General features: G+C 45.6%; 1 long non-coding RNA gene across 1 annotated transcript in view; it reads right to left on the bottom strand.

Annotated features, from left to right (window-relative positions):
- Nucleotides 1-4,094: 4,094 nt before the first annotated feature.
- Nucleotides 4,095-22,648, bottom strand: part of LOC120788026 — a 43,319-nt gene continuing 24,765 nt past the window's right edge. Inside the window, exon 3 of the long non-coding RNA XR_005707178.1 lies at nucleotides 4,095-4,191. This is a non-coding gene — a long non-coding RNA (uncharacterized LOC120788026). The remainder of the gene's footprint in view (nucleotides 4,192-22,648) is intronic.

Raw genomic sequence — 22,648 nt, 5'->3', positions numbered from 1 at the left:
AACAACAACAACAACAACAACACAAAGCTCCCACAGTTCCTCATGCTTGCAAAGACTACTTAAAGCAAAAGAGGTAAACGGTGCTTGTACTCAGCTGCTGCTTTACGTGTTATCGGAGTAGACTGTAGACGAGTCTATGCTCGGCTAAAATGACAGGGGGATGTGATGAGTTTTGACGCCTCACCTGCCGCTGAAAAATCTCTACCCAAAACACAATCTCTCAAAAGACCGCATGGCAAAATAACCTTTTGTCTGAGTCCATGCAGCGTTGGCTTAGGAGTCCCGGCTTGCTTTAAACGGGCAGTGTGAGCACAAACCAACCAAATGCAAACATATCATGAAGGAAACTTGTAAACTGTAACTTCTACTATGGTGCAGACCAAAGCAGAAAGCCTCTAAGTTAGTCTTCGAAAACCAAAACCTCCCAAACAAGCAGGGAAAGAGGCCAAATAAATTCCTAATATCCCCCAGCCTGGGAGACCAGCCCTTGCACCTGTGAGCAGGTAAACTTTCTACATAGTCATTAACGGTAACGGCGGCTGTTGTTTACTGAAGACTCCCCACAGAGGATACTAGCTGACCCATGTCTGCAACCAGTGAGTGGTACAAATGGCAAACATCTCTCGGACTCATTATTTATGCAGGAATGCCCTTGGGAGTCTTTGCACTTGTTTACACAGTCACGGCACAGTCCATTCATGTCGGCTTCGAGTAAATGAGCCGCTTGCTACCAATTTGTCCTGGACGACGAAGCTTTGGTGCTCTACTACCCACAGTTACCTTGGAGTGTGTGTGTGTGTGTGTGTGAGATTCTGTGTGTGTGTGTGTGTGTGTGTGTGTGTGTGTAGGGGGTACGGAAAAGAGGTTAACGCAGCACTGCCGCACTGTTGGCAACTGACCTGGAACTATGGACACGCCAGTCCCGCAGGTATCAGGAAGCCCAGCGTCACATTTGGAAATAAATGAGAGGATGTTGCTTTCATCTTTGAAGTGGGCTGCTTGTTTGCTCAAGGACGAGGACAGTGGTCAAAGTTTGCGGGATCCACCTCCCCCGTAAAGCCAAAACCAAGACAGGAGTTGAGCTCTAAGTCAAAGTAAAGTCCCTTTTTGTAACTTGTATTATGGCACAAAGAATTTAGATCCTTCACTTAACTGAGAGTTGAAGTACCACATAAGTAAGAATAGTCCATTTTTAATTTTTTTTTTTTTTTTTTAAAATCAGGCAAAAGTATTATGATCAGAATGTGCTTAAAGTACTACTACTACTACTACTACTACCACTACTACTGCTGCTGTCCACCACCATAAGGATAGGTCATGGGAGTCGCCTAATAGCAGGTATGTGACTGTGAAACTAACTAACTACTATCGAAGAGAAAAGTAACTGCTGGTGGACAAAACCCTAACAGCATGTACACAATATAAGATTTACAGAAACAGCAACACTTTTCTTTAAAAAAAAAAAAAAAAATCAAAAATGGACAAAGAAAAAGTTACAGCAACCCAAAAATAAAATACAAATTTGGCCTTATAAGCACAAACCTCAAAGGCCAAGCTAACCACTGACAAAGAGAACAACGTATGAGACCTTTTAATGAATCAAACAGGAGGCATCTTGTAGTAAGTCGTGTACCTTGACAAAATAGTGAGAATGCTAAGGAAATGTGTGCTATCAGCTTCTGAATACTCATCAAGTGTTAACATTTTCCGAACAGAGCAAATGTATTTGCCACAAGTGACATTACATGCTGAGTGAACCCTTCTGAATACAGCCCAAGTCTAAGGTGTTACATTCAGCCAACTGTGACTTTTCTTCAGAGTTTTAATGTCCTCAATGGTTACATCTCTTATTTACAACGGCCCTCGACTGGCAGCTCCCGGCATTTTCGGAGTCACGTGACTCTAGCTAAACAGAGGGAGGGTGCATGCACGTCTTCTTTTAACGCACATTTCAATTTGAGTGCATTTGATATGCCCCGGAAAAAGATGCAAAGAACCAACGGGAGAGGATTCAATTAAACGGGAGGTATTGAAGGCAAATAACTCCCCCTATAGTTTTCAGGTGCTCATCCAGGGAGACAGTAAAAAGGGTAGAAATGCGGTTAACGGAGAGGCAGAGCTATAGAGAGAGAAAAGAGGAAAGAAGCGATGGGATAATTTAACAAGCTTCCTCCTAAACCACTCCAAAACCTCTAGAGTTTAATTGCTGGGAGGCAACATTATCCCTAGCAACACTGTGTCTGTCTCTTGGCTGGGATCCGGTGGGTACCTGCTGTATCCACTCCCCACACAATACAGCGCCCACTGAGCCATATAATCCTCTCAGGCCCTCCTCTTCTGGAGAACCACATTCAATCCCGTTGTGACATGGGAAAATCTCCTCTTCTCCATTTTTTCGTAAGGGTACGTGCTTCAAATAAGCCCAATCAGTAGGCGCCGTTATGTGTGCACAATGCTACAGGGAGCCGTAGAGAAAGGGAAAACAGAAAGGAAGAGTTAAATAAAAAGACGTTTGATTTGCTGCTGTGAAATTTGGGGCTACTTTCCATTCCTCTGTGGAGCTCCCTGGAGCAGCCATATTTCTGTTTACGTTTAAATGTGAATCAGTCAGATAGGCTGTTGGGTTGCCGCTGAATCATCCCATACTCCCGTCAGAAAGCGCAGGGTTACTGTTGAGCGGGTTTCCTTGTAGAAGAAAACAAGAAACTAATGCTACTTTCTTCCTGACTCCTCTTTCAAGTTGCCCTTGAAAAGAAAATTACGACAACCACTTCGACGCAAGTGTGACAGGCTTTCGGGATATTCTCCATAAGCGCAGACACACACTAGACTATCATTCCAATGAGTCTGTTCTGATGTCTTTTAACCGTGTGATTATAGCACGCGCTGGTGAGAGGAAAGCCTTTTCGACGCTGTGAAGAGGGATGTGGAAACAGTGGCTCATTACACAAAATGGCAGAAGAAGAAAAACGGTGATTTCTTTGCTGGCCAATGTTTTGTAACTTAAGTCAATATGGCATTTAGAGACCTGCTGAGACATCTTTTAATTAGAAGATGAGCTAAATAATGAGAAAGTACAGAGGCAGTGTAGTGAAGAATATTTCAGTGTTTTATTCATTTCACTTTTAGGCCAATCTCTCTACTAGCAAATGAGTTACTTTACGTTAGGTACTTCAATCTCTATGGGCAAAAATAACAGCTTTTCTCGTGTGAGAAAAAGACAACAGTTTGTATCCACTCTCCTTTGTGCACCGCTTCCTCAGATCCTTCGTTTTAAGAGTACAAACTGTCGTGTTTTAGGCTCGCGCTTGATTTTCCCTCCCTCAGTTATAGTTTCTGGGGTGTCGTCATGTTATACTGTAACTAGGGATGTTCTTAACGGCCGGTCGCCCTGTCGATTACACAGAAATTTAAATTCAACACTCAGAAAACAAAATTACCACGATGAGCTGGGTTGCCTTTTCAGACCGAGCGGGATCACGGCGCCGTTCACCGAGTGTGGCTAACGCTGGCAGTGCTAGCCTTGTCTCCTGGAAGGTCAGCATCCACAGGCCCGTGCCGAATGTGGCTACGCCCCTTCATTCTGATGCAGCCGACATACACCCTTATTTTCATTTTCTAGATCAAAATACTGCCAGACAGCGCCGGTGTTACCAGGAGCCTCCTGTTCCACTTCCCACATTGCTTGTTTACGACATCCGGGCCGCCGTCGCGTGACATCTTAGGGTTGAACATTGATAAAATATGAATGATTGTTTTAACCGACTGGTATTTCTGGTGCCGACTAGCGAGGGTTTTTCATTGTTTAATCGTTTCGTCGCCCGATCGCGCACCTCCCCACCTGCGACTGTCTTAACATATTCATATATGGGTTCAGATATTAAGTATTGTGTTGTAAGTTTTCCTCATAATGTAAGTTTTTGTAAGGTCTGGGTAAGTTAGTCAAAATGTAGCCTTTTTTAAGACCGATAAAGTGTTGGGTGACTTAACCCGGGATGTGGATACTCCCCACTACATCGTGAAAGTTTGTATCACTGCCCATCAGTTATCTAAGTCCTGCGAAAGAGAGTCGCCCTACCTGTCGGAGAGGTTGGAGGTCAGAGGCTGCGGGTGTCGGGAAGGGCGGAGATCACGTGTTGCTGACGCTGACAGAGAAGTCCGATGTCAACACCACACCATACCAATCAGTTACTGTGAGAAAAAAAGAGCAGACAAACAATGTGTCACCCAGTTGGGTCATTTCCCAAAGTAATGACCAACGAATAGCAAATTTTTTCTTACGGTAAACCAAGATGGCGCAAAATCCCCACAGTGTACGTGTGATTTGGTCCCAGTCGGTCGTCGTCCTATTAATGAACATGAGTCTATAACTTCCAAAATGGAAAGATGAAAATAAATAACCTGTGAAAATGAATAAATTGAACTAAACTAAAACTTTCTGACTCTCCACCTTGTCTGAGGAGCTCAGCCCTGAGCCCATTGGTTCCTACTGAAGATGTAAACCTTTAAAAAAAACCCTCTGAAATATATAGGTTTTTTTGTTGTTGTTGTTTTGGTTTTTTTTGTTTTTTTTTTAAAAGGCTTGGTAATTTCCCAAAGTAGCCGGGAACTGTAGCTTACAGCGAACGTTACTCAAACAGGAGGAAATTTAGTAGGGACTGTTTTCAGCAGTGGATTAATCCACATTTCGTGCTCTAATGAGTGTTTCCAGCAGGAGGGCGGTGTATGTGGGACTACAGCGTGTGTGTTCGTGTTAATGAAGGAACATGCCACCCCGACGCAACGCTGTGGCTCACTGATGTGTTTTTAAGAGTTTTTTTTGGACAAGAATGGAGCTCAGTGGCTCAGAGAGATAAGATATGTCAGGCTTTAGATACACACAGTACTTGTTAGTAGGAAACATTCATTGTTGGTTTGGAGGGGTTTTTTTTTTCATGGGATTTGTTGTGAATAAGAAAAAAATGAAGAATTTCAACTTTTCATAAATGTCTCCTACAAACTGACACTTTACAAAGACAGAAAAAGATCTTAAGTGTAGAAAATCTTTGCGGCAGTAGAGAGTTGCTAATGATGGGACATGATATCTGCGCCGGGTTCGGAGCGGTTGTGCTTTTAATGCTGCTGCTCACATTCTTAAAAACGTGAAAATCATTCACACCCGACACTGCTGTAAGAAATGAGGTGGTGAGGTGGAGGGTTAGATCATAATCCGTAACAGACAGCTGAGATTGGCCACGTTGGCATGGAATCCTTATGAAAATTGGAGGGAGCCTTGGCACAAGCGCAGAACCCGACAAATCAAAAACCGTGAGGCTTCAAACTCATCCGCCGTCCGGCCGTCAAAGTCCTTTTCCTGAAAACTTATGGTCGGCGGCTCGAGCTCCCACCTGCCGCTTCATTCTCTGGGATTCGTAGCATCACGGCGGCCGCGGTGCTAACGTTGAAGAAGAGCCGTTTTAAAAATAAACACATCTGCCAACACAGCGAGTGATTCAAGTAACATTAGATTATATAAATTGTCGGTAATGAGGCACCGGGGACGGCATCTGTGATCCGCAGAGGTCGACCGCAACATTCTGCTTCACCGCTGAATAAAATGCATCCAGAGTGCGATTTAACAGCTTCAACACGAGCAGGTACATGCAAAGAGACAGGCAGAGGTCCGAGAGGGCGCGGCGCTCGTTGCAGAGGTCACACACACACAACGCAACGATGATACACAAGCGCTGCCGACGAGGAGAAAACGCGAGGACTTCTGAGGCACCGTAAAACGGATGAAGAAACGGATGTAAGGGTCATTTTACTGAGCGGCACCATTAACACCACCGCCCTTGTCTGAACTGGAGCTCGGATCGGATCAGACACACACACACACACACGCAGAGCAGCGTTTTCTCCTCTTTTTACATTTCTCCTCTTTTCGCCCTCAGAGAAGGACAGGTCGACATTTTAACTGCATCGGTGAGGAGATGGCTTCCTTTCACCTTGACGGGCATATAATGAACATTTTTCATTTGAGCTTAGCTTCACTTACAGAGTCAGTCAGCTATTTTCTCTTTGAACCTTTTTTTTTTTCCCTCCCCTCTCTGACATTTCCCTCTGTGGTTTTGCCAGGATGATCTTCACAGTAAATTTGTGCCCCTTTTAAAGAAATAGGATACATTTCTGTTGAATTTTTTCAAAGCGTTCATTTCCATAAAGGTCCCAGTATAACACAAATAGGCCTACGGTGCAGCATGAAACACAAACAATATGCTAATCACACCTGTTTCAATTAGAGCCTGGGTATCCATGAAATCCATATCATTATTTATTTATTGTTTTGCATTTTGCTTTAGAAGAGAAAAAGCTGCACCTTGTGGGAATGTGAAAAAATATTTGACTGATGAGCTTCGTGTTTATGAAAACACATCGAAGTAGTTTGGAAGGAATGAGCGACATTTAAAGTACAATGGCTGACGCGCACGCACGAACAAAGACTGGTAAACGTGAACAAAAAACAAAAAATACACAAATACAAAATACAAAAAGTGAAAGAAAGTTGGAAGACTGTACACTTAGAACTGACTGCTTTCCTCACCTCAAACACTGAAAACAATGCACTTGAACCAACCCTGCCGCATCGGCTGTAATGAGATCACGCCTGATTTGAATGATCATGTTTTCACGAATAATGTCTTTCCTCACACTTCAAGCCCCGAGCCCGCCCGGACGCGGGGCCGGGGAGTCAGGGGGTAATAGATAGCTGGTTGGTCAGTACCAGAACCTCTGCGTGAAGGGTCGGGTGAAACTGAAACCAAAACCAGGAGAGCACACAGAAGCACAGGAGAAAAAAAAAACCCCCACCAATTCTTCGTGGCAGTTTTCCAGCTGTTTGTTGTCTCGTTGTCACGTTGCCTGACTATTGAGGAGGATTACGGGTTCGACGGCTTCGGCTCCAGCCGTCGGTGGCCTGTCCACTACCGGTAGAAGGGACAGCTCGATATGACTTTTTGGTCGCGTCTTTGCGTTGCCTTTCGATGTGTTTTACACAGAGTGCACGGTAGTTTCGGGTTCCATCGTATTTCAAAAGTATAGCCGGCAGCGCAGTGTTGCTTCGGCTTGTAACTCGGCTCAGGTCGGCTGCGATTGACAGCAGAAAGTCCGGTGTATCAACACAGTCTTGTATAATGCACATTATTATGAAATGACAAATAGAACTCTCTTTTTTTCTAATATGTTCAAGTTTATAGTCTGATGTTGGTTCTGCAATGCTTTGCCAAACATGGCTGTCATCCCCTCATTCAACGTGATGGATTAGCTTTACTGCCGCAAACACCGGGCTGAAAGAAAAGTGAAAACTCATTGCCCGCATCTTATAACCTAAGATTAGAAAAAGAGATGATAAACAGCAAACGCCTTTATACCTAACAGAACACGCAGGAGCGATGAATTCTCCTTGACCCCAGAGCCTGACTGGAAACCAAGCTGGGGTGAGTTTAGGGCCCAAATGTTGAACGCGCAAATGCAACAAACGCACAAAATAGAAGCTGACGCAAAATCCTCTGTCCACAAGCCCAAAACCTGTATTCAATAGGCCAGCGAAACAGGACCGCATGTACCACACACACGGTCACCAACACACTAGTGCCCACATTTGCCCACGTGGCGGGGGGGGGGGGGGCGCTGGCAGGGTGCGTTCCAAGACAGCTGGTGAAAACCGGGTGTGCTCTGGCTGCTAGGAGGAGCAGATTCAGGTGACATCTGTGCCTCCTGTTGCAGCGCAATAGTAGAAACACTAAAAGTGAATTACAACATTAATGATAGTGCTCTGCAAGCTGTCGTTCCGTATTACGCGTCCATTATTCCTCGCATGGGCACTCAGAGGCATCGGGAAGGAATCGGGTTGCAGCCCCCCCCCACCACCCCCACCCTTACAAAACAGCCACCTCACTGTGAAAAGGAGCAGTTGTTGAAAGGATTGTTGGTTTATAGAGCAACACCTTTCACTGCTACACCATGTCACCACATGGCACAGAGCTGACTGGATGACTGATTCTCTTTTCTCTCCATTTCCATCCCTCACTTCATCTTTCAAGCCAGCACCCCCCACCCCCCCCCCCACACACACACACACACACACACACACACACCCCCCCCCAACGCTATTTCAGACAACATTTGTTTGATCCTGCCGCCCTCTACAGCTGAATGAAATCAATCTGGGGGAGATGTCATGTGTGAGCAGAAATGATTGGCCACAAGAATAACATGTTTTTCTGAACATGAAGCCGGTGCCCTCCGTCTCGCGAGCTGCGACGCCGGGCGCGCGGGCGCGCGCACGCGCACGCGCAAACAAACGACGGGGAGGCCGGCGCACGCCCTGATAGACATCACACAGACATCTCCGAGCTGTCACCCGTCCCCAGGCATTCAATAACTTCAAATCCCCCGAAAACTTGGAGAATAAAGGCAGAGTCGATCACTCATCGCTCTCTTCAGGGAAATAACAGCCGAAGGAGAAAAACAAAGTCAGGATCCCATCCTCTACCGCAGGAAAGCGCGAGCATCCCCGGAGGACGCGGGGAGAACACTTTTTTCATCATTCTGGTTAAGACACAATAAAAAAAAGATTCATTTAAGACGGTGCGACACAAATAGCGCGCAGGTATAAACCCACTATATGGGAGGATCAGTGGTTATCAGAGGTGGATTTCGACGAAGACAGAGAAATAAAAACTGCACAAGTGGCGGTGGCATCGCTGACACAGCCGCACGGCGACGCCGCTTCCACGCCAGCCCACGCATTTCTATAGGAGCCTGCGTGTGCCATGCGGGATCGGGTGGCGCCCCCCCCCCGGTCCAACGTAAACGGGTCGTCGGTCCGTCCAGCCGCAGCTCGGTGCCACTGGCCGGCTGCGACTCCTTCACTCTGGGGAGAGCGCCACAGAATTACCAGCTGATCATATCGGCCCGAATTAGCACAGTTAAGGCAAGACCCCTCGAACACGCAGATAATGACCGACTGTGGCAAACGCCCCCCCCCCACACACTTATTATCGACAGCAGACACTGAAGTCTGGGGAGGGCGACGTCGACAAACACCGGCAAACCTCTGCCGCGTAAATAACAGCAATTACGGGGGAAATTAGATCAGGCTGCGTTGGTAAGGAGGGATGAGAGCTCCGCGTAAAGACGCGGCGTAAGGCCGAGCGTGCGTCCGCGGGAGTGGACCGTTACTCAGACAGAAGTGGGGGAAACTTCTGTCCTGCTCACAAGGTGTCGCTAAACCCAGTCGCCGTTTATCCTTCGGCTCTAATGTCGGTTGTTCCGCGAACTTCTGTCCGGGAGGTGCCGGGTCCCCATCTCGGCGAAAGGGGGGTCGGATAACGCGACCTCGGAACCCGATAGAAAAGGGACTCCGCGTCGGGAGCAAGATTTCTAAACACCAGCCGGTTTGAACTTCCCGCTCATCTTTGCTGATGCAGTTTGTCTGTGTACTGTAAAAAAAAAAACTAAGCACAGCTTGACTTGTGTATTTTCTGACGATGTTTCCGTTCGTGTGCGAACCCCGGAAGTGCGGCCGAGCGATACTTTGGATGAAAAGACTGAGCAGCCAACGTTTACTGCCGCCGTCACTTAACCAGCCTGTGGGCTGCTCGCTTCATCCGGCCAACCGCCCGAGACCCGACGCTGCTCAGCCTACAACGGTATCCGGGAGGAGAAAGGCAGAAAAATGGGTCGAAGGCCCAACGCAGCAGGTTTTGCCTGATAGCTCATGGAAATGATTAATTGATCGGTGGAAATGTTTGACAGTTTTCTGTGAGTCAGTTAATCGACTAATTGTTTCATAGATATTCAACATTAGGGCCTAATATCAATAATAAATCTTAAATAAAGCTATTTTTTTTAGGATTTTTTTAAAATTGATGAACAACTACTTTTCTCTTGGTCTTTTATAAGGAGAGATGACTACTGGATATTGTACATCACAAAATTCAGCGCAGTCAAAAACGAAGACATCAAAACGTCGACGGTACAAACGCTGTTCTCATCTCACCCTGCATGTTGCCCATCGTCACGCACTGCACGTCAGAGCGGGTTAACGACTGGCTCTGGCTATTTAAAGGCCCAGTCTGTCATTGTTTCGTGTATTACATGTAGTAAATCACGGTTTATCCCAGTGGTCATGTGACGCGCGGGACATTCCAGCCTTCAGATGTGAAATCCAGCCAGGAGGACACTTCTCCTTCGTCCGCCGCCTTGGCCCGAAAACGCCACCAACGCTCTCGCAACCGGAACGTTGCTCGCTGACTCCGGGGCTCCGTCCTCCGTTGTTGAGCGGCCGAAAAAACGCGTGTGGACGCGAAGGAGACTGTGAATGTCACGAAATTCATCAGGCGGCGAGTTTTTGTTCAGAGTGCGGGCGAAGTCAGTTTTTTTCCCAGGCGGGAGTCTCAGCACCGGGTCGAGAAATCATTAGGTTGTTAACATTTATCGATGACTACTGCAGCCCCCCTGCAGATATGCGGTGGCGGATTTGTGATTCTTGCCCCTCTGAAGTATTGTCATGCCTTCGAGTGGTGCGAAATATTTAGTTTGACAATGGTAAGAAGATTTCTACCTGCCTTTTTTTCCCTTTAAATCCACCCCCTCCAGCACTGTTAATCAATGCGCACTTTTCTTGCCCTTTTCCTCCTTGGTACACATATCTCCCCGTCTGACCAACCTGGTGAATTTGCGCTCTTAATCAGCTTGCCTGCCTTGTCTCTTCACTGGATGCTGGCGACACGCTTCCCTTCCCCCTTAATTCCCTGGCTCTCAACAGACAGCCGCGCTGATTAACATGCACGCCCAGGTAGGAGCTCCCTCCAACACAACCCCGCTGCCCACCAGGTCCACACACCATTATCCCCGCTACTCAATAGCACCCGTCGCAGCGCACATCTGTCGAGCCGCCGCATCCCCGCTCCTTGATTAGCTTTACAACTTTCCACCACTTCTGGATGGAAAAGAAGGGGATGCATTTGTGGCCGGCGCACGGTTAAAACGAGGGAGGCAGACGGGGAGGGGGGGGGGCATATGCAGAATGCTGAGGTGGAAGATGAAATAAAGTGTGTGTTTCTGCATGTGTTTGAGAGGGTGGTGGCGGCAGACAAGATTCACATTAATTCCTGTCGTGTCCGGGCCCCAGCACCACCAGGAAACCCCGTCCTCCTCTTTGCCTCCGTGTCCCCTGGATGCGGCCTTACGAGCGCACGTGCCTTATCTCACCAGCCTCCCTCTCATGCCCCCGTTTTTTTGCGCTTTTGAGTCGCTCTTCACAGACGGCTTCAGAGCTGCCCCGGCTCCCCTTTGATTGTCGTCCTTCCGCTCCGGCCCGCGGACTGCGCTGAAGGTGGCGTTTCTTACGTCTGAGCCGGTGCTGTGGCTAATGCTAATCCGCCACGCCGTCTCTTACTTGCACCTCAGCACGTTTGTCGGCGGCTCTAAAAAACAAACTAAAGTAGTAGACAGTGAGAAAGAGGAGGCATCCAATTAATATGAAATTGTCTCCAGAAGTCAATAAGGTTTTAGTTCCACTTGAGTGTGTCTAAATGCACAGAGTAAGGCTAATTATAATCCCATGGAGTATTTATACTATTTACGCTTTGCCCCTGTCATTACTACAAGCTGTAATCCTCCGACCCGTGTTGTCTGCATGTGTTGATGAGCCTTATGCCAGTTGCCAGAAATACTTAAGCTCATTCCCCATTCCTGAAGGCTCCGGCAACTATTTCATGCACAAACAATGTGAAATTAATCACTGTTACTATGGCAATGAGCATCGAACAATATCATAATCAGGGCTGCCATCAAGAATCTAGTTTCAATCCAGAGGGGCAAAGGTTGCTGTGGAAAGAAGAACAATGAGCTATTTTAGTCAATCTGCTATTCTACATACGTGGCAGCATCATTACAACTACCCACTGCGTGCGTAACCTTCTGCAGGCCTCCTACCAACCATCTTCAGTACTAGAAATACTAATCTCCTACGTGTATTTCACCCTCCATCCTTCCTTCCATGCAGCAATTATGCCCCCCGCCATCAAAAGCCATCAAAACAGTAATTTCACTTTTTCACAGGCGAGCTTTTCACATTTCCTTCCGTGAAAGGCCTGAATCATCCCCTTATCTCCATGGCTATTACACAGTGTGCATGAGAGTGAAAACAATGGGCTCGGTGTGATGAGATCATGGCACTTCATTTCTCCAAGGCCGCTCCGGCAGACACGAAGACAATCCACCAGCAGCAAGGAGGACGGGGACGGCGAGGGCCCGAGGATTTCTCGGTCACTGAGCCCATGGCTGTGAGTCAGGTCATCTCCGGTAATGAGAGAGGAAAGAGGACGAGGAGGGGCGGATGCGACGGCGAAGGGTCTCACGGCCTCGGCGGAGGCTTTCGAGGCCCCGACGCCAAGGTCAGTGACTGGAGCTCGAAGCTGGACGCTTTATTCCTGCCTGTGTACGGGAACCCTCGGAGGATTGGACGCTGCCGCTGCCGCCGCCGCCGCCGCTGTGTTCCCTGTGAGGCAGGTTGGTCGGAGTCTTGCAGAGACAAGGGGGGAGAAGGAGGGAGCGCTCGACTGAAGAGGACATGGCAGAGTGAAGTGACAGGCCCGGGGAGGGAGGAGGAGACTGGAGTCGCAGGAGGAGACAGCTCACTAGTGACTGAAACAGCAGGTCCAAAGTGTCTTCACTTACTCCATTTGCTTTGCTTTCCTCTGGCTGCCTTTTTTGTCTTGCAACTAGTTCGGCTAGTTTCTTTTTTCTTTGAGTAATTTTTAGAAGTGTGAAGAAACAGAACTATCCAGGAGAACTCAACTATGTCTAAATAAAGAAAGGTGAAATAAATGTTTTTCTGCTTGTTTATTCCGTTAATCCGCTCATGAGCCCTCGTGCTCATTTTGAGAGCCATTCAAAAGGGTCCAGACCCGCAGCCTGGGGACCCACCATAAAATCAACCTGGGATTCATAACTGGATTGAATCAGGTGACGAATAACGTCTGTGGACGTTATTGATCACATTCTGAGCATTACCTGATGAACATGTAATGTCAAAACATTGTAGTTGTAACCAGTAAATGTTTTATATATATATAACTTAATTCTCATGAAACAAAGCAGAGGGAACTAAAACACAGCTTTGTGGCTCTGCTTGATTGGACACACATATTTAATTTTCTAGTGTTCTGGGCATCCATTGGTTGTTATTTTCCATACAATACTAAAATGTATAATATACTTGCTTGGGGTGCTTAATGATCAGAGTGAAGATCAAGCCATTATTCGTTGCTTCAGAGTTGTGTTATTGTTGCGAGGTAATTTAAATCAATCGGCACGTAAACAGAATTACCATGCAATTATATGCAAGTTTCGCGGCTCTGCTAATTAATTTTCATTCTGTATGGAAATCGATGGAACAGAGGGGGAATATACATAAAAAAAATCTACGACTGCAAAGCACGTATTTGACAATGTAGGTGTAAAACGGTAGAAAACGTGAAGTTCACACAATATATACATTATTGGTCGTTAAAAAGCCAAAAGTTGCACACGTGATGCGGTTCTCCCTGAAGATTTGGACCGAGAGAGAGCCCTTTGTGTGCCGTAAACTTTGCGTGCTCGTCGGACACAATCTGGTCCAGGGACATATCTCCCAGCCTCCATTTCCGTGACTGAGCCCCGTTCCTGTGTCTTTAACTCGGCATTTAGTCTGTCTCGTGCAGCATGTGCACACACACACACAACACACACGTGCACACCCTTCCCCTCTATCTCTCACTCCATCTCTCTTCCTCTTTTTCTCATTGGAAAGGGGGAATTGGGTGGGGTGGAATGATCGTGTTAGGGGGTTCACAGAAGACTGACTGTTTATTATTGTCTTCGGCCCACTTAACTCTGACAGTAACAGAATGAGATGGGGAGAGAAGCGAGTGCCATTAATCACGGTGTCGGGAGGGCCTGAGCCGAGCGGAGATGCATCCATACCGCATGTGCCTGGGAGAGGAACACAAAGTGATTTTCAGGCCAGGCGGCCTCGTAGCGCTGCTGTGCAGCTTCCAAGTTCAAGCTGCTGGCGGATGAAGAGTGCAGGGGGAAGAAGTGGGCGGCTTTTCACACTCGATCTTCTTCAAATGTTCTGACACATTGCACCTACAGCCACCCCCTGTTGCAGGCAAACCTAAACAGGGATCAGCACTATTTAAAAACCCAAAATGTCTCCCGCAGGAAGTCAAAGTATCATTGAAAGAGGAGGGTTGTTAACCGCTGCTTTCATTTTTATTTTCTCATTGTACTGTGGTGCCAACGTGAGATTAATTGGATTAGACTGGGGTGTAGGCAGACTGAACCCATATATTACGTATACGATGCGGTTGGGGGCAGCATCCGCGTACGGTCGCCACCAAAAAGTGCATTCGGCTCAGACGCCATTGACAGCCTCAGTCTGTCAGCCGTCAGTCTGTGTGAGCCAGCCCACTATTCGGGGACGCTCCGAAGCCTCGGTGCCCATGCCACCCGGCTGATTGACAGCTGCGTCTCTTAAGTCTTCCCCTCCACAGCAACACCAGCCGCACACCTTCCTCTGCTATCAGTGACACCCAGATGTGCTACAGCAGCTGTCTCCAAGATTATTCCTCCGCGTCCCCGAGCCACCATCTACATAGACAGCCGTCTAAATATTTAATCGTGCCAGAAGGCGCTGCTGCTTTACACACTTTAGCCTGGGAAACACTGTATCTCCAACTGAAAGGATGATGAAAGACGAGGACCGAGGAAGAAAAAAAACAAAAGAGGAAGGGGTGAAAGGCTGGGGGGGTCACAACTGGGTCTTGCTGAGTTGAGTTACAGGTAAAAATCTAAGATGACAGTATATGCCAGGATATTTTGATAAAGTGACAAGAGTGCACAAAATAGGCGACAGGCTGCGTTTTGGATACACCCCGAGGACAACCTCGCCTGACATGGAATGTCTAACAAGCCAGACAAGACCATTCTGATTTCCTGCCATACCTTCCGGCAGAGACACGGGCCCCCTCGAACGCGGCATTGCTAACCATGATGCAAAAATTACACGCTGTATATGTGGACGTCTGTCTCTCTGTCTTTCAGCTGCTTTATTTCCACGTGCGTGTGCGTGTTCATCGGAGTGTGTCATCACTGACAGCTGATCAGAATACACACAGCGCCTGAGGTACTTTCTGTAATTTTGACTTTTTTTTTTTTTTTTCTCCCCCTTTTTTTTAAAGCCCTGGCTCATTCCCAAGCAACAGATTGCTGCTGTCGCCGGAGTTGTGCCTCACAGATGGAGCAGCATCACTTCCTGAGGAGCCTGACAGGATCAATCCAGGAGCTCATTCGCTCGCAGTCAATTAAGCCATGTTAGTTTTGACAGGAGCCACGGGCAAAATAACAGCCGTCACTGTCTGGGAGGAAAATATTGTGACCAAACAAAAAAATGCACTTGTTTACCGGAGGGGGGGCGCCGCGTCTGCGGAGGAAAGGGGCTTCCGGCTGCATTGAGCCGCGGCAGGAGCTCAGGCGGACATGACGGAGAGCGACGGCCGAAGCTCAGCAACAGTCCAAGAGTTTAATTTGTTTGAGAACATAAAGCGCCCCAGGTGATTTAATGAAGTCCAAAATGAGGACTAATCATGACCTTCATCGATTCTGATGGCATATTCAGTCCATCTGTCCAACTCGTGCCTCTGCCTTTCTTTCTCTGCCAATTTTTTTTTTTCCCTCTGTATCTCGCACATATATTTTCAGTCTTACGTGCGACATAGGTCATTTGAGCTGCTCATAAAAATGTTCCCAAAATACTCTCTCTGATTCCTTAATAAACCAAATTATTTTGAAGTGAATAATACAATGCAGGAAAATGAAACAACCAAGAAGTCTCTGTGTACCACCCACTGAGAGAAGAGGTGGAGCTGGTCTCTTTGAACCTACTGGAAGGAGAGTGAAACTCTTTGATTAGGACATGTAGGTAGGTAGCTGTGGGCGATGGACTGAAAACACTTGGCATCTGCTTGCAAGTCTCCACACTCCCAAGGTGAGGGACACACACACCAACGCACACACACTTTTCCCTGGCTGAGCTCGGCTTTACCCTGGGCATCATTACAGACACTACACATCCCTCCTTTGAAGGGTTATCAAGGCTCCTCATTAAAGATGTCCCTGGCTTTCTTAGTGATGTGGGCCTCCACAGGGCGTAATATACCCCCTTTAATTAGTTTGCAAACTCATTAGTGTGTGCCGGGCAATTAAATGTCCTTCCTTCAGAATAGTTTACAACAGGACAAAGGGATCCCAGGGGCAATCAAGGAAGTAGGGCTTCTAGCCGAGACAACTGTCCCTTCTGCAGGGGACTGTCATTAGGGAGCTGCGCTCCCTCGATCGGTCCTCAACCGCTCTGCTGTGCTGAGGGACGGGCTGCGTCTCCTGCCTATTTTGCTAGTCTGGCGCACCGGTTTGACTGAAACGGGCATTTCGACAACCCCGATGGCAAACGCCTCCCATAAACACCTGTGCTGTCATTAAAGAGCGAGTTGACCTCCCACGTTCAGGCAGCGACGTTTATGTTTTTTTTAACATGCGTAATTCCCGAACAAATACCTGAACAAAGTACTTCTGAACAAGAACCATCTTGGCGAGAAAGCAGTGCGACAGCACGGCAGCAAACTGTGATTTTGATGAGATGATTGTGCTTATTCGGATCCGGTTGGTTATTTCTGTAATCTTGTACTGTGAACCTGAGGTTAACAATCACTGTGGTGGCGGCACTAGGCTTCATATGGTTTTGGTCTGTTTTTGTTGGCATTGTCAGTTGCCATGAAAATTGGGAAGATTGTTCTAAAGCTTTTTATTTGTTGCATCCAAATGACCCTCACAGTAATTATATCATTCATTTATATTTTTATAGCATCCGTCTTAGAGAGATGCAGCCTGACAAAAAAAGAGTGGACAGAGGAAACAAAAGTAAGTAGAAAACAAAAACATAAATGAAGAATAAGAATATATAAATTCACAATGAAAAAAGATAATGACAAAATATGTTTTAAAATGAACGTGAAGCACGAGGAAGTAGAATTACTCCAATGTGAAAATTACAATAAAAATAATGGCTTTTGATTTTAAAATGGTAAAATATATTCTTATATTTTATATACATATAGATAAATCTATATATATCTATATATATATATAGAGATATATATGGATTTATATTTGGTTTATCATCTGAAGTTCACAGCTCTGTGCTGTGAAGCCCAAGGCACATTCCAATGCATTGTGACTCTCTATAAATCCAGCCAGCATGAAATCTCAAGTAGCAAACGTTGAGAAGAGAGCCAATCTGCCTGTTTACACCATCTCATCTTACACAGATGCCTTGGTGCCTGCCCCGCAGAACCCCCCCAACATGTTTGCAGAAGTGTTCATGCTGAACAAAGTGATTGTATCATCTGGGCCTACTCTTCCATTTTCGTTGCTGCTTCTCCCGAAACCCGTTTCAAGCTGTGTCACCCCCAACGCAGGCGAAGTTTGAAAAATGGAAGAAGGGAACCATGCAAAGTGGACATATTCTCCAGCCTGCCGTAAAATAACCGGGGGATGGACCATTAGCCATTTGCTGCTACCGACCGAGTTGCAGATCACGAATATGCACAAACAGAAGGTCACAAGGAACTTAACAAAAGCACAGCACAAGGAGGAGATAATGTCAAGGACAGACGGAAAAAAAAACATCCAATTTTTTCCAGTCAACTCCTAACAGTACTGACAAAAGAACTACATGTTGTTTCATTTAGTCCAAGAGCCTGTGCAGCAGATAATCCAGCTCATTCGACTCGGCTCAGCGATGACTGGACCAAAATGCCAGCTCCACCTCCCTCTCCACGATGTTGGCCCACCGTTAGCGAGGAGCAGGGAGGACTAGACATGTTCCGCCGCTTTTTTCAGGGCACAAACCAGTCAATTTGTCATCCAGTGAAGAGGTTGAACCTTTAATTAAAGTGGAGAGCTGCCGCTATCAGGGCCCGGCTAAATGTCACATGATAAATAACGGCAGAAGATCTGAAAAGCTCCCTTGGAGTTTCCTTCACTCGAGGGGATAAAAGGCCACACACATTACAGGGTAACTGCATATCAATATGTTAAATAGGTTCAATTGTATAAATTGATTAAATGACCCAATTGCAAACCAGCCATGCTTCAAAGACCCTGTTGTTTGAGCAGTGAATGTTGACAATGTCACGTAGGCTGGCTATTAATGGAAACCAAGCAGAGAGAATGTGGCGGTGAGTGACATTATTAAAGTAGATGATGGGTTTCTGAGTAGATCATTCACTGAATGCAATCGATAGCTCTGTGTCTAAACGCTCGGGCAGAAATTACACTTCAAGGCATAATGCCCGGGGAAAAATGACACTGCCATGAAAATGCTTTGCTATGGACACTATTAGAAGCGATTGGCTAATTACATCCACCAGAAATCTGGATTCTTTATTAGTCCTTCACATTCACCGTGGAGAAATGGCAGCGCGCAGGAGACCTACCGCAGCCCGGAATCTGGTCTGTGCATAAATATAGTGCGGCAGGCAGTGAAACTGTCTGATTGTACAATCCAATATTTCCAAAAGCCTGTTGTCTGCTACCAAGTCATTTGTGGAAGCACTGACAACCCTCTTTGTCCCCCCCCCCCCCCCCCCCGCCCCAAGTCCACACTGCATCAGCATATATTTTCAAAATTGCTTCATTTCACTCTGCTTATTATCAGGCAGCTTAATCTTGACCCTCCAAATCTCTAAAATTATCGCCCTGTCTCTTGTCTTCCCTTCCTCTCGGAAACCCTTGAATGTGCTGTCAATTCCACTAAATTCCTCTCTCATCTTTCAGCACTTGATCCCCTAATCTTGCTTTTGTGTCACTCACTCGACAGAAACTCTTCCTCTCTTACTCAGTGCTTAAACGCAGCTTCACCTCTCTGTTTTAATACCCCATCGTGCCTTACTGTTTTATACAACAGGGATCTTGAACTAGAGCTTATTGTGCTCATTTGATCGGTTGACAAACCATTTACTAACAAAATAATTCCTAAACATTTTAATGAACCCCTACAAAAAGCTAATAAAATAAACTGCTTGTTACTTCTGAAGCTTTTTCACATTTCAGAAATGTAAAATTTCTGTCTACGTGACAGAAATGTTGTCATATACTACGCAGGGCCACGTAAGCTATCATTTATTTTGGGCATCTTCAAAAATATATTTACTTTGCGTATTACATTACATTACATTACGTATTCTTACCACATTTACAAATATATTCCATAGTGTCCTGTTCATTTTATTCAATATCACATATTAGTTGCCTATAATCACTCTATTCACGTGTATTGTCACTCTCACATGTGAATTAACTTCACGCTCCCGTACTCAAAATGTATTTTTACCTAAAGAAGGTTGAAACATTGAAAAAACCTGTGTATAGTGTGTGAGGGTAACACAGTACATGCATATTAACCCACTTACAGTGCGCTACTAACTTGAAACAGTGCAAAAAAGTCTTAAAAGGAAACGCAATGCCTCGCATATTGTGTGTGTTTTTTAAATCAACATTATGAGCAAACATTTTCAAATTAACATCCTGTGTCTCCGAAGTTGCTAAATGTCCATCTGCAAAATGGTTTTCTCTTCATCATCCGCTCATGGCAACTACAGCGTGATAAACATTTCTATGGTTCCACGGCAACAGGCTTAGGGAAATCAGAGCACTCGGTTGAGATAAGGGAGAGATTCGGTTAAATACGGCCAAAGTTAACCGTGACAAAAGACAGTTTGTGTTTAGTTTTTCGATATTTGAGAAAACAAACAAACAAACAAAAAAAACCCCACGCTTGGTTTAAGTGTTTCAGTAGCCTAAAATAAGCACATGTGGGACTCAGGACATGGATCCCAGTCTCTGGAGTCAAAGTCCTGCGCGTTGTATGTCCGACATCCATGCCCCAAGAATTTAATACTTCCTGGAGTGGAAGAAAAAAAAAAGGTCCCTGTTAACATAATCCAGTCAGCATTGGCGTGAGACCATTTAGCGGTATAGAAAGATCATTTTTCATAGATGCAGGAACACAAACCAGGAAATGCATGCGCTCATTCCTTATGTGACGCTGCTGTGGAATAGCTTTTCTCCACAATGAAGCTGGCAAGGTTATCCTCCCAAATATGTTGGACAATGTTTGAATCGTGTCTTCAAATGAACTGAGCAAATGCCAAGAGAGGAAACAGATTTGTTTGTTTGTGAGAGGCTGTGTGGATATTTTGAGATCATCGCTAAACTTTTTTATTTTTAATTGGCTTTTTTTTTTTGTTCTTTTTTTTTGTGTCAATTTCAACAACTGTTGCAGACTTAACAGTAGGGAAACTCTCCGTGTTTGTATGTCTGTATTTTTTCCCAACCTCTTATGAACCCGGGGAAAGAAACAGGCTTTGAGATCAGCTACCGTACGCCGTGCTGCATCTACTCGTGTTAACTGAATGCAGCTCTGGTTACCCCGACTGCTTGCCGTAGCACTTGTGTTTAATCTGCTTCCATTCTGCTTAGTAACTGGACAACAACCTGCTCCGCCTTCTCATCCATTCACAGCACAACCAGTGACCTGCCTTCCTTCCATTTACAATATTCTCTCACATATTTACTGTATATCCATCCTTCTCTTACATACTGTACATTCTGGATATGTTTGATGTACTATATATATTCCTTATCTTCCATAAAGTGTAATCATACAGTACACACATACATACTCATCTTACACGCATGTATTGCTGATATTAAATACATATATGAAAGTAAGAATACATGAACGTGAAATTACAAAAAAAAAAAGGGGGGGTGTAAGGATTATAATTTATGGATCTGTGAGAAAAAAAAACTAATTTATGTGAGAGGTCCAGAATAAATTACGGTGTGTGTTGCTCTTCATTTTATTTTTTATTTTCTTTTGAGACATTGTACATCTGCAACTTTGCAATTTATAAAAGATGCTACAGGAAAAGAGCAGATTTATAATGTATGTAAAATTCCACCTCTAATTATTTTGTCATATGTTGGCAGAATATGGTCTTTCTATAACATCTTAATCAACTGATACAAATATGGTTAATAATTCAAGCCTCACTGGTGTACTTAATCTACCTCATTTTCTAATCTTCCCAATAATTCATTTGTTCAGTGATTAATTACACTCATTTGTGTCGTGTGGAAACAACATTTGTTTTTAATTGTGCATGTCAAAAGAATTTTCCAGTCATCCCATTTGCGCTCGCGCTGGGTGTTTAGAGCTTTGGTCACTGCGGGGTTCGCACGTTTCGTTTCTCTCTTCGACTCCTCTACATCCGCCAGCGATCAGATTTTCCACCATTGCGCCATATGGGGCATCACAGTTAATTACTCAAGAGAAATTGGCTGAAGACGCAGCATAACAGCAGGTGAGGAGCTCCAGCCCGGAGCTAAACCAACACTAACTGGTCAAGCTCAGCTGCCCTCGCTCCTCCGCTGCCTCAGACGCACAGGATGGGCTCGTTCACGCTGTTTGGCCTTCATTACAGATCAGGGAAGGTGCAATTAGTAGCAACCCCCCCACCAGTTTATAATTACCTTAAGACACCCACTTAAACAGAGAACCTTATAAATCAGTTCCTGTTGCCTATCACGGCCCTGGACGCTACATCATGCCAACAGATGTCAGCCGCAGCCGTGGAAAGGCCCCTCGGTGGCAGTGACAGCCAACAACACTGCTAGCTCGCCTAATGAATCAGAATGTCTCTTAGGTGGGGCTTTACGGGGTGTTTTTCCTCAGGCTTATGGCAGTATTTCTCGGGAATTGAGAAATAATAAGAAAAGGAAAGAGGGCAGAGAACAAAAGGTCAATTAAGAACTGGTGAAACGCAACAGATTACAGAGCGATGTTGTCCCCCTTGTCTGTGACATTTGTGCCATCTTTGCTGGAATATTATTTCTAATTTACAAATGCAAACGGTAGGATGGTGGGGTAAAGTGATGGGCTGCGTCATACCTCATTTCAGGCTAATTCTTAGATGGAGGTGCCTGTTAGGGGTGTTTTTGTTGACATCTGCACACATTTGCATCTGGAGCCGTTAACAACGCGGTGACAAAAACATTATTTGCCGACACAGAGCTTCTTCATTGGACACCCGCTGTTTCTCAATTATGTGAAAGTATTTTGGGTTTAGAGCGGTGGAGAAATGTAACAAACAACAAACACAGTATCACACGGAGTGAACCCTCCGGAAGAATCCCATAAACGAAGCGCAGATTTGACATGGTTTAGAAAGGGTGTTTATGAACCGCTTCTCCAAATGAGTAAAGAAGACTCTTTTGTCTTTTTAAATTATCATTATTATTATTTTAAACTTAAATTTGATTGGGTAGATAAACACAACCAGCAAACGTTTGTTCCTAAGTGCTTGTGAACACGAAGAAAAGCTTGACACACCTGATGATTGTCAGGGACCAGAAGAAAACATGGGTGAATGCCAAAGATTCCTTTAAGGGTGACTGACAAAGGAATACTAGTCGTGCAGACATGACGTTCCTGTCCCTA

This window comes from Xiphias gladius, chromosome 3 (genome assembly GCF_016859285.1).
Source record: "Xiphias gladius isolate SHS-SW01 ecotype Sanya breed wild chromosome 3, ASM1685928v1, whole genome shotgun sequence".
Taxonomy (NCBI): Eukaryota; Metazoa; Chordata; class Actinopteri; order Istiophoriformes; family Xiphiidae; genus Xiphias; species Xiphias gladius.
The sequence above is the reverse complement of the archived record's forward strand: the minus strand, read 5'-3'. Positions and strand labels throughout refer to the sequence as shown.